Raw genomic sequence first — 13,857 nt, 5'->3', positions numbered from 1 at the left:
TTGTAGCATCTTTAACATAGTGCAACATCCCAAGATACTTCACAGGAGCAGAGTATTCTCAGAGCTACATAAGGAGATATTAGGACTGCAGACTAGAACTCAGAGACACAGTTTAAAAATGAAGGGTCTCCGATTTAAGACAGATGAAAAAATTGTTTCCTCAGAGTCTCATAAATTTTTGGACCTCTCCTCCCCAGGGAGCAGTGGAGGCAGTGTCAATGAATATTTTTAAGGCAGAGATAGATAGAGTTTTGAATAACAAGCAAATCAAAAGCTCAGGTAGGTGGAATGTGGAGTTGAGGCCTCAGGCAGATCAGCCATGTTCCTGTTGGATGGTGGAGCAGGCTCAAGGGGCTGAATGGCCTATTCCTGCTCCTAATTTGTATGTTTGTAGAACACTGAAGGAGGAAAAATATACATTTGGATACACATAAGATGGTGGCCTGGCACACAAACAGTCACCTGGGAAAGAGACATTAAACGGACACTGACACTTAGCCCAGACAATTACTTAGGATTAAAGACACTCAGACAACTACTTGTAAATTAAAATATGCAGGCATTAGATACTGCAGGAAGCCAGTGGAAATAGGGACAAAAGGGTCTGGTAAAGAGATTAGCTACAGGTGGGATCGGGAATACAAAATGCAGGAAAACCAATTACTGTAAACTACTGTATGAATAGACCGAAACTAAAGTCATTGATAGTCACTGACGTAGGAAATATATCCATTCATAGAACAATGCGATGTTAACATGCTTATGTCTGTATCTGTCTGTATTTGTCTATAATGATGTGTTAACGATCGATCACCTACTTGATTACAACGATGTGATAATGGCTAGATGTCCAGTCCATCTATTGTGTAAAGGGTATAAAGATGGACCGCTCCTATTGTCTCATTGAGAGAAGGTTTTGCTGCTTGTTAGTGCCTTTTCTCCACAAAGCTTCGTTTAATAAAACTGTATTGTTGAAACCTTCAAGTCTGACTCTCAAGTGGCATTTTTCCCACAACAAATTGGCGTAATCGGCTAGGATCCTATTACTGGTGAGATCGATTGGCCACGATCGGAGCCGGGGGAGAGATCACTGAATCTGTGAGAGTCAGACAAGGTCAAGAATACAGTTTGCAACGGGTTAAACTTAAGGGGTTAAACCTAAGGGGTATTTGTAGTAATAAGTATTGTTGTATATGATATAGTGATAAGTACTAACTGCTGATAGTGATAAGTAACTGTTGCTTGTGCTGACCGACAAAGAGGACATGGTAGTGCCTGTCTCAAAACCCTGCCTCAGACCGGTTGTTAAGAGGAGGAATCTCCCACGCGAAGGTCAGGAGATTGAAGTGTGGCAAGAGACACCAAGGGCACTTATGATTGTGAAGCACAAGTGGCAGAAGTCGGTTTAACATCAAACTCTGTAGTGGCGAACAACAGTCACGGGCATTCAGCCTTGGATATTCAGGTAAGAGTTCTCCAAGGCGGCCTTCACGACACACGACAGCGCAGAGTCGCTGAGCAGAAACTGATAGCCAAGTTCCGCACACATGAGGACGGCCTAAACTGGGATGTTGGATTTATGTCACATTATCAGTAACCCCCACAGCTTGCCTCCTGGGCTTGTAGAATCTCACTAGCTGTTCTGTCTGGAGACAATACACATCTCTTTAACCTGTGTTGAATGCTCCCTCCACCCACATTGTCTGTACCTTTAAGACCTGGCTGGCTGTAGAGATTTGCATTCTAATTAGTATTCTGTAACTTGATTTCTGTGTCTGTGCACTGTTGGAGAACAGATATCCACTCCATCTGACGAAGGAGCTGTGCTCCGAAAGCTTATGGTATTTGCTACCAAATAAACCTGTTGGACTTTAACCTGGTGTTGTGAGACTTCTTACTGTGGCGAACAAACGCAGAGTTGCCATCTGATTGCATGAAAGTTTGAAAAGTTGGGAACTGTACTGTCAATGTTGTGAAAAGTGGGGTGGAAAAGGAGCTTGATCAACTCTGACCTAAACCGGACTCCGGTGGAGAAGCACATTGCCGAGGTGGTAATAGTGGAAGCCGTGAGTATAACTTGAAACCCTGTAATGGTAGTGAAACACGGTACTAGAGTAGTAATAGTGGCCGGGGGTAGTGAAGTCCCTACGGTAGAGAGCACACTTTACTAGCAAATAATCGTGGCCGGGGTTAGTGAAGTCTGCAAAATGGCAGATAATGAAGTTAAAAGGAGACCTGCAGGATCCCTCATTGAAATTTACATGACAGACAGGAAAGAGTGAATAAAGAGAATGCAAAAGGATGGCTGGGATACTTCCCACACCTTAGAGTAGCAGAGAGAGTGGATAGATAAAGAAAAGAGAAACAAGACAAAGAAGATCGGAGTAATGTTAACACATCAGTTAGCTGGTCTAATTGAGCAAGTAGTTGCCTCCACTAAGAAGTGGAGAGAATATAAAGAAAGGATTAGATAATTAGAATCCCGAGTGAGGAAACTAGAAAAGCAAAACCAGGTTTTAGAAGAAAAGCAATGGAGAGGGGAAACTGTTCCTCTACCTCCTTACGAATCCACACAGCAGGAACCAACCACTCCCCCAGAGGAGTGGGAAGCGCTAGAACACAACTTAGCACCAGTAACCCGAGGGGGAACAAATGCGCGACCAAAGGCAACTTATCAACCCTTCACCCCAGGTGAGAGACAACAGATAATGGCTTCCCTGGGTAAATTACAACCCAGAAGCGCAAACACTAAATTCTGGGAAGAATTAGACACAATCTGGGTAGGACACCAATTACACCTGAAAGACATACACCAGCTGGTCAGGGCAGCCTGTCCAGTGGATAAGTGGAGGCAGTTAGCAGGTGGACCCGCCGCTCCTCCAGCACAGGGTTATAATGGGGGATGGTGGACACATGCAGTCGCCCTAACATCGGAGATAGATGCCCAACAGGCACCCTTCACCCAGTTTAAAACAGAGATTCAGAGGGTATTAGGGAATGCTCCCACTAACTGGAGCAGAATTACCACAACAAAACAGTTAAAAGGGGAAGGAGCTTCTGAATACGGGGAACGGTTGTTCCAGGTATATCAAGAGTGCTCAGGACAAGGGAACCCAGGTCGAGGGGATCAAACGTTCATCCAGGCTTTTAAGGATGGACTCTCCAGCGCTCACCAGGCCATCCTAAAAATGGAAGTGATTATGTCCCAAGATTACAATGAATTGGTAGAGTGGGCTAGCGGAGTACTGGGAGAAGAGAAGTTCCAGACAAGAACAAGGCTGGAAAGAGTAGCAACCTACAGTAATGGGAATGGAACAAAGTCTAAACTGACTTGCCACAATCGTGGCCGGCAAGAACACTTTGCGGGACTCCACGGAAAGGGAACAGATTTGGGAACAGTGGGAAACATTGCAGCCACTGTAATAAATATGGACACACAGAAGCAGTGTGTTGGAATAAGCATGGGAAACCCCCGACCCGATCCATGACCACAGCAGAACCGGAGGAACCACAGGACCTCCAAGGTCAGCAAGATTGACGGTCTGCAACCCCCATTCACAAGGGTAAGAAGGAGGGAAGGATTTACGTGTCAGCACTAGTAGGGGGCAGACAATGTGAGATGCTAGTGGACACAGGAGCGTCCATATCTGTCACTGACCTACCCTTACCCACTACAAATAAAATGATTTACCTGACGGGGATAGGAGGGAACAAAACACCCGCCTACCTGAGCGAGACCACGTTAGTAGAGATAAATAATCTGTATATACCAATGAGGTTTTATGTGTGCAAAAATAACGAGGGTACAATAATGGGAAATGATCTGATGAAAGAATATGAGATTCTGATAGACTGTGGAAAGGGAGAATTAATCTGGCCAAGACAGGACGGTCGGAAAACGAGAATAGGAAAACTTACAAGTCACCTCGAAACTATTAGGGTGGCCACAGTCATTACCAGAAATTGGGAATTAGAAACAGGAGGGTTCGGAGCCATCTGTGCCTCCGTCCCCGGAGTATGGGCTAAAACAAAGTTGGATACTAAAACGGACCCAATAAAGGTACCGAGACCGGAGCATAAGCCACGCCGACAATACCCAATCAAACCAGAGGCAGAGAAAGCTGTAGTGGAGATGGTTAAAGGGTTAGTGGAGAGGGGGATTCTGAGAGAAACCACAAGCACCACTAACTCCCCAACATGGCCAGTCAGCAAGCCTGATGGAAGCTATAGGCTCACGATAGATTACACCGGGCTCAATAAAGTCACGTCCAAATTGCACCCCATTTGCAAGCCCTTCGACAATCCTGAATGGACTGTCACAAGAGCATAAAATATTCACAGTATTGGACATAGCCAACGGATTCTGGTCCTTACCATTGGATCCTGAATCCCAAGACAAATTCTCCTTTACAGTGGGAGACAGGCAGTACACTTGGACTCGTTTACCACAGGGATTCCACAACAGCCCCGCTATATTCCATCGAGCAATGAGTGACATCCTGAACAGAGTAGAACTGCCAGAGGGTAGTACGGTCCTACAATATGTAGACGATATCCTGATAGCTTCAGAGTCCAAGTCAGGACATCAAGAAGCCTTATATTTAATACTGAATGAATTAAAAGCCGCAGGGTTAAAGGTGAGCCCCAAAAAGGCACAAATCGGGAAAACACAGGTCCTATACCGAGGACACCTTATATCCCAAGGACTTAAAGAAATGCCAACGGACCGAAAGAAGGCGATACAACAAATGCCGCGACCCGTCACCGTAAGAGGGGTCAGAAAGATGCTAGGACTATTCAACGATAGCCGGAGTTCCATCCCAGGGTTTGCAAAATTAGCAGAACCCATACAAAGACTAGTCAAAGGGGGAAAACCAGCTTTAGATCCCGTAGAATGGGGACCCGAGCAGGAAGAGGCTTCCACTAAACTAAAAACAGAACTGATATCAACCCCTGGACTAGGATTACCCGATTCTAATAAGGACTTCTAATAAGGACTTCTGATAAGGGAGACTTAATAGAGGTTTATAAAATGATGAAGGGGATAGATAGAGTGAACGTTCAAAGACTATTTCCTCGGGTGGATGGAGCTATTACAAGGGGGCATAACTATAGGGTTCATGGTGGGAGATATAGGAAGGATATCAGAGGTAGGTTCTTTACGCAGAGAGTGGTTGGGGTGTGGAATGGACTGCCTGCAGTGATAGTGGAGTCAGACACTTTAGGAACATTTAAGTGGTTATTGCATAGGCACATGGAGCACACCAGGATGATAGGGAGTGGGATAGCTTGATCTTGGTTTCAGATAAAGCTCAGCACAACATCGTGGGCTGAAGGGCCTGTTCTGTGCTGTACTGTTCTATGTTCTATGACTTCCACATTCACTGAGGTAATGAGGGAGGGTTCTATTCCGCCGTGGTAACACAAGACCATGGCGACAGAAAGAGACCCATAGGATATTATTCCACAGCAGAAGGGCCGGTAGTCACCGGACTGCCAAGGTGCATAGCCGCCTTGGATTGCGCCGCCTGGGCTGTAAAGGTTAGCGAGCCAGTAATCATGGCAGGGAATATAATCCTTCACACCAAACACACCTTGGTGGAAATGTTGAACACGGGAAAGCTAAGGTCAGTCTCAAACATGAGAAGGGCTAAGTGGGAAGCTGTTCTCCTACCTCCAAGCAAGTCCGTGATAATAATAAGGGATACAGGGAATAACCCAGCAGAAGGGATTTTAGACACAGGAGAGCCACACAATTGTGAAGATGTAGACAGAGACGAGGAAGAGGGTAAGATAAAGGATATACCCTAATAACAGCTGAGGAGACCCTTTTTGTGGATGGGTCACGCAAATATGTGGAAGGATCACCCCGAACAGGGTAGGCAGCAGTGAATGACAAATTAGGGTCAGGAAGGATTGACGGAGGTCTATCCGCGCAAGTGGCAGAACTGGTGGCACTCACACAGGCACTAGAGTTATCTAAAGGTAAAGCGGTAAACATCTATACAGACAGTCGCTATGCATTCAGAATCATACATGACTACATGGCAGCATGGGGAAGAAGAGGGTTCATAACCACAGGAGGGATCCCTATTAAGCACCAGCAAAGAATTGAGGCATTATTGAGAGCTAGCGAGAAACCTAGAGAAACTGCAGTAATCAAAATTAAAGCGCACCAGAAAGAGCCAGGAAGAGATAACCCAGACTGGTTAAATTTCAAAGGGAACCAAGCCTCAGACAGGGCAGCACAGTTAGCCTTAGGACAGGAAACAATTGGTGAGCTGCCAATAGCAGCAACAGAACAGACAGGAGACGAAATAGATATTCGGGACTTACATGAGGATACCCCAAGGGAGGAAAAGGAGAAATGGAAAGCACAGGGAGCAGTCAAAGGGACTGATAACATTTGGAGATGGGAAGATAAGGTAATAGCACCAGAGTGCATACAAAACACCCTATTGGAACTACACCATGGACTCTCACATGTGGGTAGAGAGGCCATGATAACTAGTATAGGAAAGGAATGGTGGTGGAAAGGAATGGGAAGAGATATAGCCCGACACTGTCACCGATGCGTGACGTGCGCGCAACACAACCCTGGTAGACCCATAAAAATTAAAATGGGACACCATCAGAAGGGGCATATTCGGAGGAGAATAGTAACTCGGGCTATCAGCAAAGAATTCTGCGCCGACTGGGAAGCCCTGGGCACAATGGGGTCCTCACTGGGATATGGGTTCCTTGGAGCCTTATCTCTGGGGGGGGCAGCAGGAGTGATTAGTGCAAAGAATAGGAATCATATTGTTTGTGGACTAACAGTCCTGGGAAACAGCACTTCAAAAGCACTGGAGGCTGTTAACCAAGAAATGGCTGAACTGAGATTATCTGCACAACAGACACGATAGACAGTGGACTATCAGTTAGCACAACAAGGGAGAGTGTGTACAATTATAGGCAATAAATGCATAACCCATGTCACAGACGAGTCCGATAACATTACACAGGTCATCAATGGCATCAGAGAACAACTTGATAGCTTCAGACAGGGACCCAAGAAAGGAAGTAACTGGCTGGAATGGCTAGTGGGGGGGTGGGGGGGGGGGGGGGCGGTCCTGGGAATCTTACTTATTACATAGATTGGTCATGCTCATTTCAATTGTAATTGTCGGTTGTCTCATTGTTGGATGCCTAAAAGTCTGTTGCAAGGTGATGGTGACTAGAATTGTGCCAGGAGCCAGTGTATACATCGAAGAAGAAACCCCGATGAAGATCCCCAAAGACATCAGAAGAAACGAAGAAGGAAAGAAGAACAAAGAATTATACATATAAAAATTCTATTATTGGTCTAAGGATTAGTGAAACTCATAATCCGACCAAAAGCGGGGACTGAAGGAGGAAAAATATCCAGATGGATACACATAAGATGGTGGCCTGGCACACGAACAGTCACCTGGGAAAGAGACATTAAACAGACACTGACTCTTAGCCCAGACAATTAGGATTAAAGACACTCAGACAACTACTTGTAAATTAAAATATGCAGGCATTAGATACTGCAGGAAGCCAGTGGAAATAGGGACAAAAAGGTCTGGTAAAGAGATTAGCTACAGGTGGGATCGGGAATACAAAATGCAGGAAAACCAATTACTGTAAACTACTGTATGAATAGACCGAAACTAAAGTCATTGATAGTCACTGACGTAGAAAATATATCCATTCATAGAACAATGCGATGTTAACATGCTTATGTCTGTATCTGTCTGTATTTGTCTATAACGATGTGTTAACGATCGATCACCTACTTGACTACAACGATGTGATAATGGCGAGATGTCCGGTCCATCTATTGTGTAAAGGGTATAAAGATGGACCGCTCCTACTGTCTCATTGAGAGAAGGTTTTGCTGCTTGTTAGTGCCTTTTCTCCATGAAGCTTCGTTTAATAAAACTGTATTGTTGAAACCTTCAAGTCCGACTCACAAGTGGCATTTTTCCCACAACAACACTGACCAAATGCAGGTTTCAAGGAGTATTTACAAACAGTAGCGAGAGAAAGAGGTTTAAAGAATCATAGAATCCCTACAGTAGAGAAGGAGACCATTCGGCCCATCGAGTCTGCACCAACAACAATCCCACCCAGGCCCTATCCCCATAACCCCACGTTTCTACCCTGCTAATCCCCCTGACACCAAGCATCAATTTAGCATGGCCAATCCTAACCTGCATATTTTTGGACTGCGGGAGAAAACCCACACAAAACGTCACCTAAGGTCGGAATTGAACCCAGGTTCCTGGCGCTGTGAGGCAGCAGTGCTAGCCACAAGGTTCAATTTAGGAATTCCAGAGCTTAGGGTCCAGGCAGCTGAAGGCTTCCAATGGAGAGGTGAAAGAAATAAAGAATTGACAAGAGGCCAGAATTGGAGGAAGGCAGAGTTCTCAAAGGATTAGCTGGATTGACATGGGGAGAGACGGGGCCATGGAGGAATTTTCACTCAAAACTCCAAATGTATATGAAGATCTACAGAAACTCCAGGGAAATGGATTATACAATGCTTAAGCCATTTCTCCAGGACACATCAGATTTCTCCCAGAGTTATGGTGGTTGTTTGGGAGCCACCTACCAACCTTCACCCCAGTGGAAATTCAACGCCATGTTCTCTGTTGCTGAGCCATTTTGAATCAAGCATTTGTGGCTCACAATTATATAAACAAATCCAAATCATGGATCGAAGATATTCCCTGTGATTGTGGTAATTGCGGAAAACAGGAATTTACTTCATTCTTACTTAGCAATTGGAAGGCCCCAGAAATTAAAATTATGAATTAGCAAAGGAGACAATTAGACATCATTCTGGGGAGATATAGATTAAAGCCCATCAGATCAGCCATGATCTTGTTGAATGGCGGGGCAGGCTCGAAGGGCCAGATGGCCTACTCCTGCTCCTATTTCTTATGTTCTTATGTTGTGATATTGCTTTTATTCTGGGATCATTATATGATCCTGTAATAAGCTACATACATTGCTTGGATAAAACACATGGCAATAAAGTATAAAACAATTGTACAAAGAATGCAAGATCTCAAAGGTAGCTATTGGTTTCATTCCTTATCAAGATTAGATAACGAATAACATTCACTCATTTCCTGTTACGAAACTGAGAATTTTATTTCACAGGAAATCACCCTCTCTACAGGAATCCAAAACGAATCAAATGTTTTATTCCAATAACATCTATTTTATACAATATAATTCCCATTTTACAAAAATCCCCATAAGTTGAATCCCAGATCCACATGTTAGGGTGGCACAGTGGTTATCACTGCTGCCTCACAGTGCCAGGGACCCGGGTTCAATTCCGGCCTCGAGTCACTGTCTGTGTGCCCAGTCTGCCTTTACAGTTAATGAAATACTTTTGAACTGTTGCAATGCCAGGAAACAGCAACAAGTTTGCATACAGCAAAACTCCTCAAAGAGCAATAGGATGCTGACCAGTTAGTGTTTCATTCACAATAGGGACGAAACAAGGGCGACCTCCTTTGCTCTTCATTGAATTGTATTATGGGTTTATTATGGTGACCGGAGAGCGGACACAGACCTTTCTCATGTTTAAAATCACACCTGAAAGACATCACTCCCTCGCTGCTACACTGGGGTGTCAGCCTAGATTTTGGGTGAAGTTTTCCGGCCGCACTCACCCCAGGACCAGAAAATCCCGCCCTAGGTCAATGGACATTTGCATGGTCCTGTCCCACCCACAATGATTCCCGTGGTGGGAGGGATGGGATGTGTTCAAGTCTCATGGAGTTGGGCTTGAACTCATAGCTTTCTAACTCAGAGAGCTATCACTGGGTCATGGCTAACATCTAATCCAGTATCATTATTCGCCAATAGATTGACCTTTTCTGTTTGCTGCCATCTTTTCCAGAATATTCTGACTCCATCAGTCCTACAGGAAGCAGCTGTCCCTGCTATCTCATTCAATTTGGAAATTGTGAGCTAGCTGGTGTTTGTGAGCTGGCTATGAGACTTCAGAGGGAATCAATCATTAGTTGAATGGGTCTGTTAGTCGGGTGGCTCCAGAATAGTATTAAGGGGTTATGAGCTCAAATCACACCATGGCCAATTGAGAAGTTGAATAACATCAGGTAATTTGTGGGACAGTACCAGAAAATGGCTCTGAATGCTGCCAAATGACCATAAAAAATCCAATTGGTTCACTAATGTTCTTCATGAACGTGTGATAACTCCCCTGGACTTGCATGGGGAATCATTGATTGAACTTCCTGTCGAACTCATTGAATACGAGGTCTCTGGGTATTGACAATTAACACGCCAGGTGGAGCTCGTATACCGAGGAATGTATAAAGCAGGCCCGAGTGGGTTCATTATTGTATTGTCCCGGTTGGGACCACTTTGTGTTCACTGTTTTGCTTTACTTTATTTTGTGCAATAAATCACTGTTCCTCTGCAGCTGAATCCTGGAGTTATTATTAGGAACATTTAAGCGGTTATTGGATAGGCACATGGAGCACACCAGGATGATAGGGAGTGGGATAGCTTGATCTTGGTTTCAGATAAAGCTCGGCACAACATCGTGGGCCGAAGGGCCTGTTCTGTGCTGTACTGTTCTATGTTCTATGTAGAATGGAATCTGCCTCTGTACCAGCCTGGCCTACTTGTAACTCTTGTATTATGTGTTGACTCTTGATGCCTTTGTGACATTTAAAGATGAGCAATAAGTATGTCCTTACTGGTGTCATCTGCTTCCTAAAAACAATAAAAAATATAAATTCCAGTATTATCTTCATCCCACTTCCACAAGCATACACTTTGCAGACAAAATGACCCCTGGACATTAACCCAAGTACAAGATCCTTGGATGGCCTTCCCACCATAGCATCAGTGATAATAAGGTACCCCTCTTCCAGACTGAGCGCAATTAAATCAACAGAACACAAAATTAATGTGGGATTTTTTGTTTTAATCGCTCAGTACCAAAGGAGTAAGAATAATATCACCTGGGGTATCCAAAGATACAGCATAATCACCCTACCTATTCAGCTCATGAAACCCAGGAAACTCCATTGCATCTGTCTTTCTTACAGGAATATCCATTTGCTATTCTTTCTTCTGATGTTGGAAAAGCCATTATTTATTGACCATCCTTACTTACCTTTCAGAAATGGTGGTCTCCCTTCTTCTTGAACCGCTGTAGTATCACAAGAGAGAATTTTTCCATGAGAGCTTGGGTTTTGACCCCACCCGGAATGATAGAATAGTAAACTGTATCCAAGTCGGGATGATGTTTGTCTTGGAGTTTATGGAATTTCCATATATCTGAGGTCCTTCTCCTTTTAGGTTGTGCAGCTCACAGGATTGGGAAGTGCTGCCAATGAAGCCTTGGCGAGCTAGGTGCGTACCATAGAATCATAGAAACCCTATAGTGCAGAAAGAGGCCATTTGGCCCATCGAGCCTGCACCAAACACAATCCCACCCAGGCCCTACCCCCATATCCCTACATATTTACCCACTAACCCTCTAACTTACACATCTCAGGACCCTAAGGGGCAATTTTAGCCTGGCCAATCAACCTAACCTAACCTAACCCGCACATCTTTGGACTGTGGGAAGAAACCAGAGCACCGGGAGGAAACCCACGCAGACACAGGGAGAATGTGCAAACTCCACACAGACAGTGACCCAAGCCGAGAATCGAACCCAGGTCCCTGGAGCTGTGAAGCAGCAGTGCTAACCACTGTGCTACCGTCCCTTCAGATAGTATCCTTCAGATAGTATGCACTGCAGCCACATTGTGCTAGTGGCAGTGGTAATAGATGTTTAAGTTGGTGGATGGGTTTGCAATCAAGGAGACTGATTATTATCAGTATTGCAGTATGACTGTCAGACTAGATGGTGTCCTCAATCCCTGGACTGGAGCTTGAACCCACAGAGTTCTGGTTCACAAGCATGAGGTTTACCAATTTAGGATTAGAACTTTATTTGGGGCAAAATTAGGGACAGAATTTGACTGCTGAGATTCATGTATTAGGAATTTGGGTCCATCCCTTTGGAATTGAAACTCCTCATTGTATGTTTCAGATGGTCGAAACTCAAACTTTGGTCAAGGGCAAATTCCTAAAATTATCCCTTGAATGTAACGAGTGGTTTGTGAATGTAAAACACTTCGGCATTCCTGTGTGAGAGTGGGAGGAGTTGGAGTGTATGATATAACAGAGTTAGAGAAACACTGATCATAAATTAACATTGAAACACTCATTGATCTGAGATATTGTGAGAAAGACAATGTGCACTGAAAGTCATTCTCAGTCTAACTCCTTCCTTAACACACCGAACAGCAGTAAAGGAACCAGAGTCTGCCCCAAAAAAACAGAAAATTTCCACAGTGTTTATTGGACACTAAAATCTCTGTGAATATATAGGCTTATTCTGATCATTTATTTGTCTGGAGTTTCAAAGGTCACAGTTGGAAGGTATTCTCACTGTTCAGTTTAACTGCCTCTAACACTCCTTCGACTGTACTGCAGTGGATGACTAGCCAGCCTTTTGAGTGGTGTTTAACTTTTCCTGAAGATACCGGTGAAAAACAGCTGACTTTCCAACTTCAACTATTTTAACTCATTTTTTTGCCTCTTCCAAGTCCAGTTCTGACTGGGGTTTGGAAAGGAAATGCACGATGTCCAAAATGAGGACTATTATATATTTATGCTGCCTGCTCTTCGCTACTGCTCCAGGTGAGTTGCAATATAATATACTCCTCAGTAATACATTTGAAAAATTTGAGTTGCTATTTCCCTGAAACCTGCTGTAAATTTTTGTCTCCATTGTGCCTGGGACACACTCAGTTCCTGGGCATAGGGACAGCTTTGGATTGTGTCAAATCTCCTCTCATTGGGCAGAGACCTCAAAATGTGTAGGGTCCCAGGATCGCCCTGGAGATGCTTGCAGCGAGAATGACAGAAGGTTCCTCTCAACCTGATGACCGAGTCTCAGGCTCTTCCAGCTACTGATAAGATAAACAGGATGAAGTAGATTCACCAAACTGTTTAGTGATTTTACACTGGAAAATATTAGGCTCATGCAGCATCATAATCAGTTTTACCTTATCAGCAAGTTAAAAGAATCTTAGTGTTTCCATTATTCACAGCGCCATGAATTTCATTAACCACCTCCACGCTCACATCCAAAAAAATAGAGCATCGGGGATTATGATGCGTGATTAACTTATGCTCAACGCTTCTAATACAGGCAGCATGCAAATCCAGCTTTGACAAAAGTCATCTGGACTCGGAACATCAGCTCTTTTCTCTCCTTACAGATACTGCCAGACCTGCTGAGATTTTCCAGCATTTTCTCTTTTGGTTTCAGCATGCAAAACACATTTTGGAAGCAAATGTCCCCCACAGCATCAAAAAACGGCTGTTACAAAGTTGAATTTTGCAGTCAGAAGTTTCGGTACAATTTGCGCACAAAGGATATCTGTGCTGTTAAAACCTAAGTTAGAAGTATCACAAAGTTTCAACATTCACATCTGATGAGGTGAAAAAGACTTTGAAACAGCATGGAGTTGAGTTCTGTAAAAGGGTCATTTAAATCCAAAATGTTGTGCCCTATTTTACCATTTTGATTCTAAGTGCTGGGCAGACTTGAAACTGGGAGTGTTTCAGATCTGACTTTTAGAGCCGTTCTCAGGTGCCCCCATACCCACTCTGCCTGCAGAAATATCAGTGATTCCGAATCGTGCTGATCAAGCCTGTGGGCGGGGCTTAACACGCCCGGAATCCTGCAGCTCCGATCGGCGCCTCCAACTGCGCATGCGCAGAACAAAAAAAGACAGA

Source organism: Mustelus asterias, chromosome 31 (genome assembly GCF_964213995.1).
Source record: "Mustelus asterias chromosome 31, sMusAst1.hap1.1, whole genome shotgun sequence".
NCBI lineage: Eukaryota > Metazoa > Chordata > Chondrichthyes > Carcharhiniformes > Triakidae > Mustelus > Mustelus asterias.
This window is presented reverse-complemented; position numbering follows the sequence as displayed.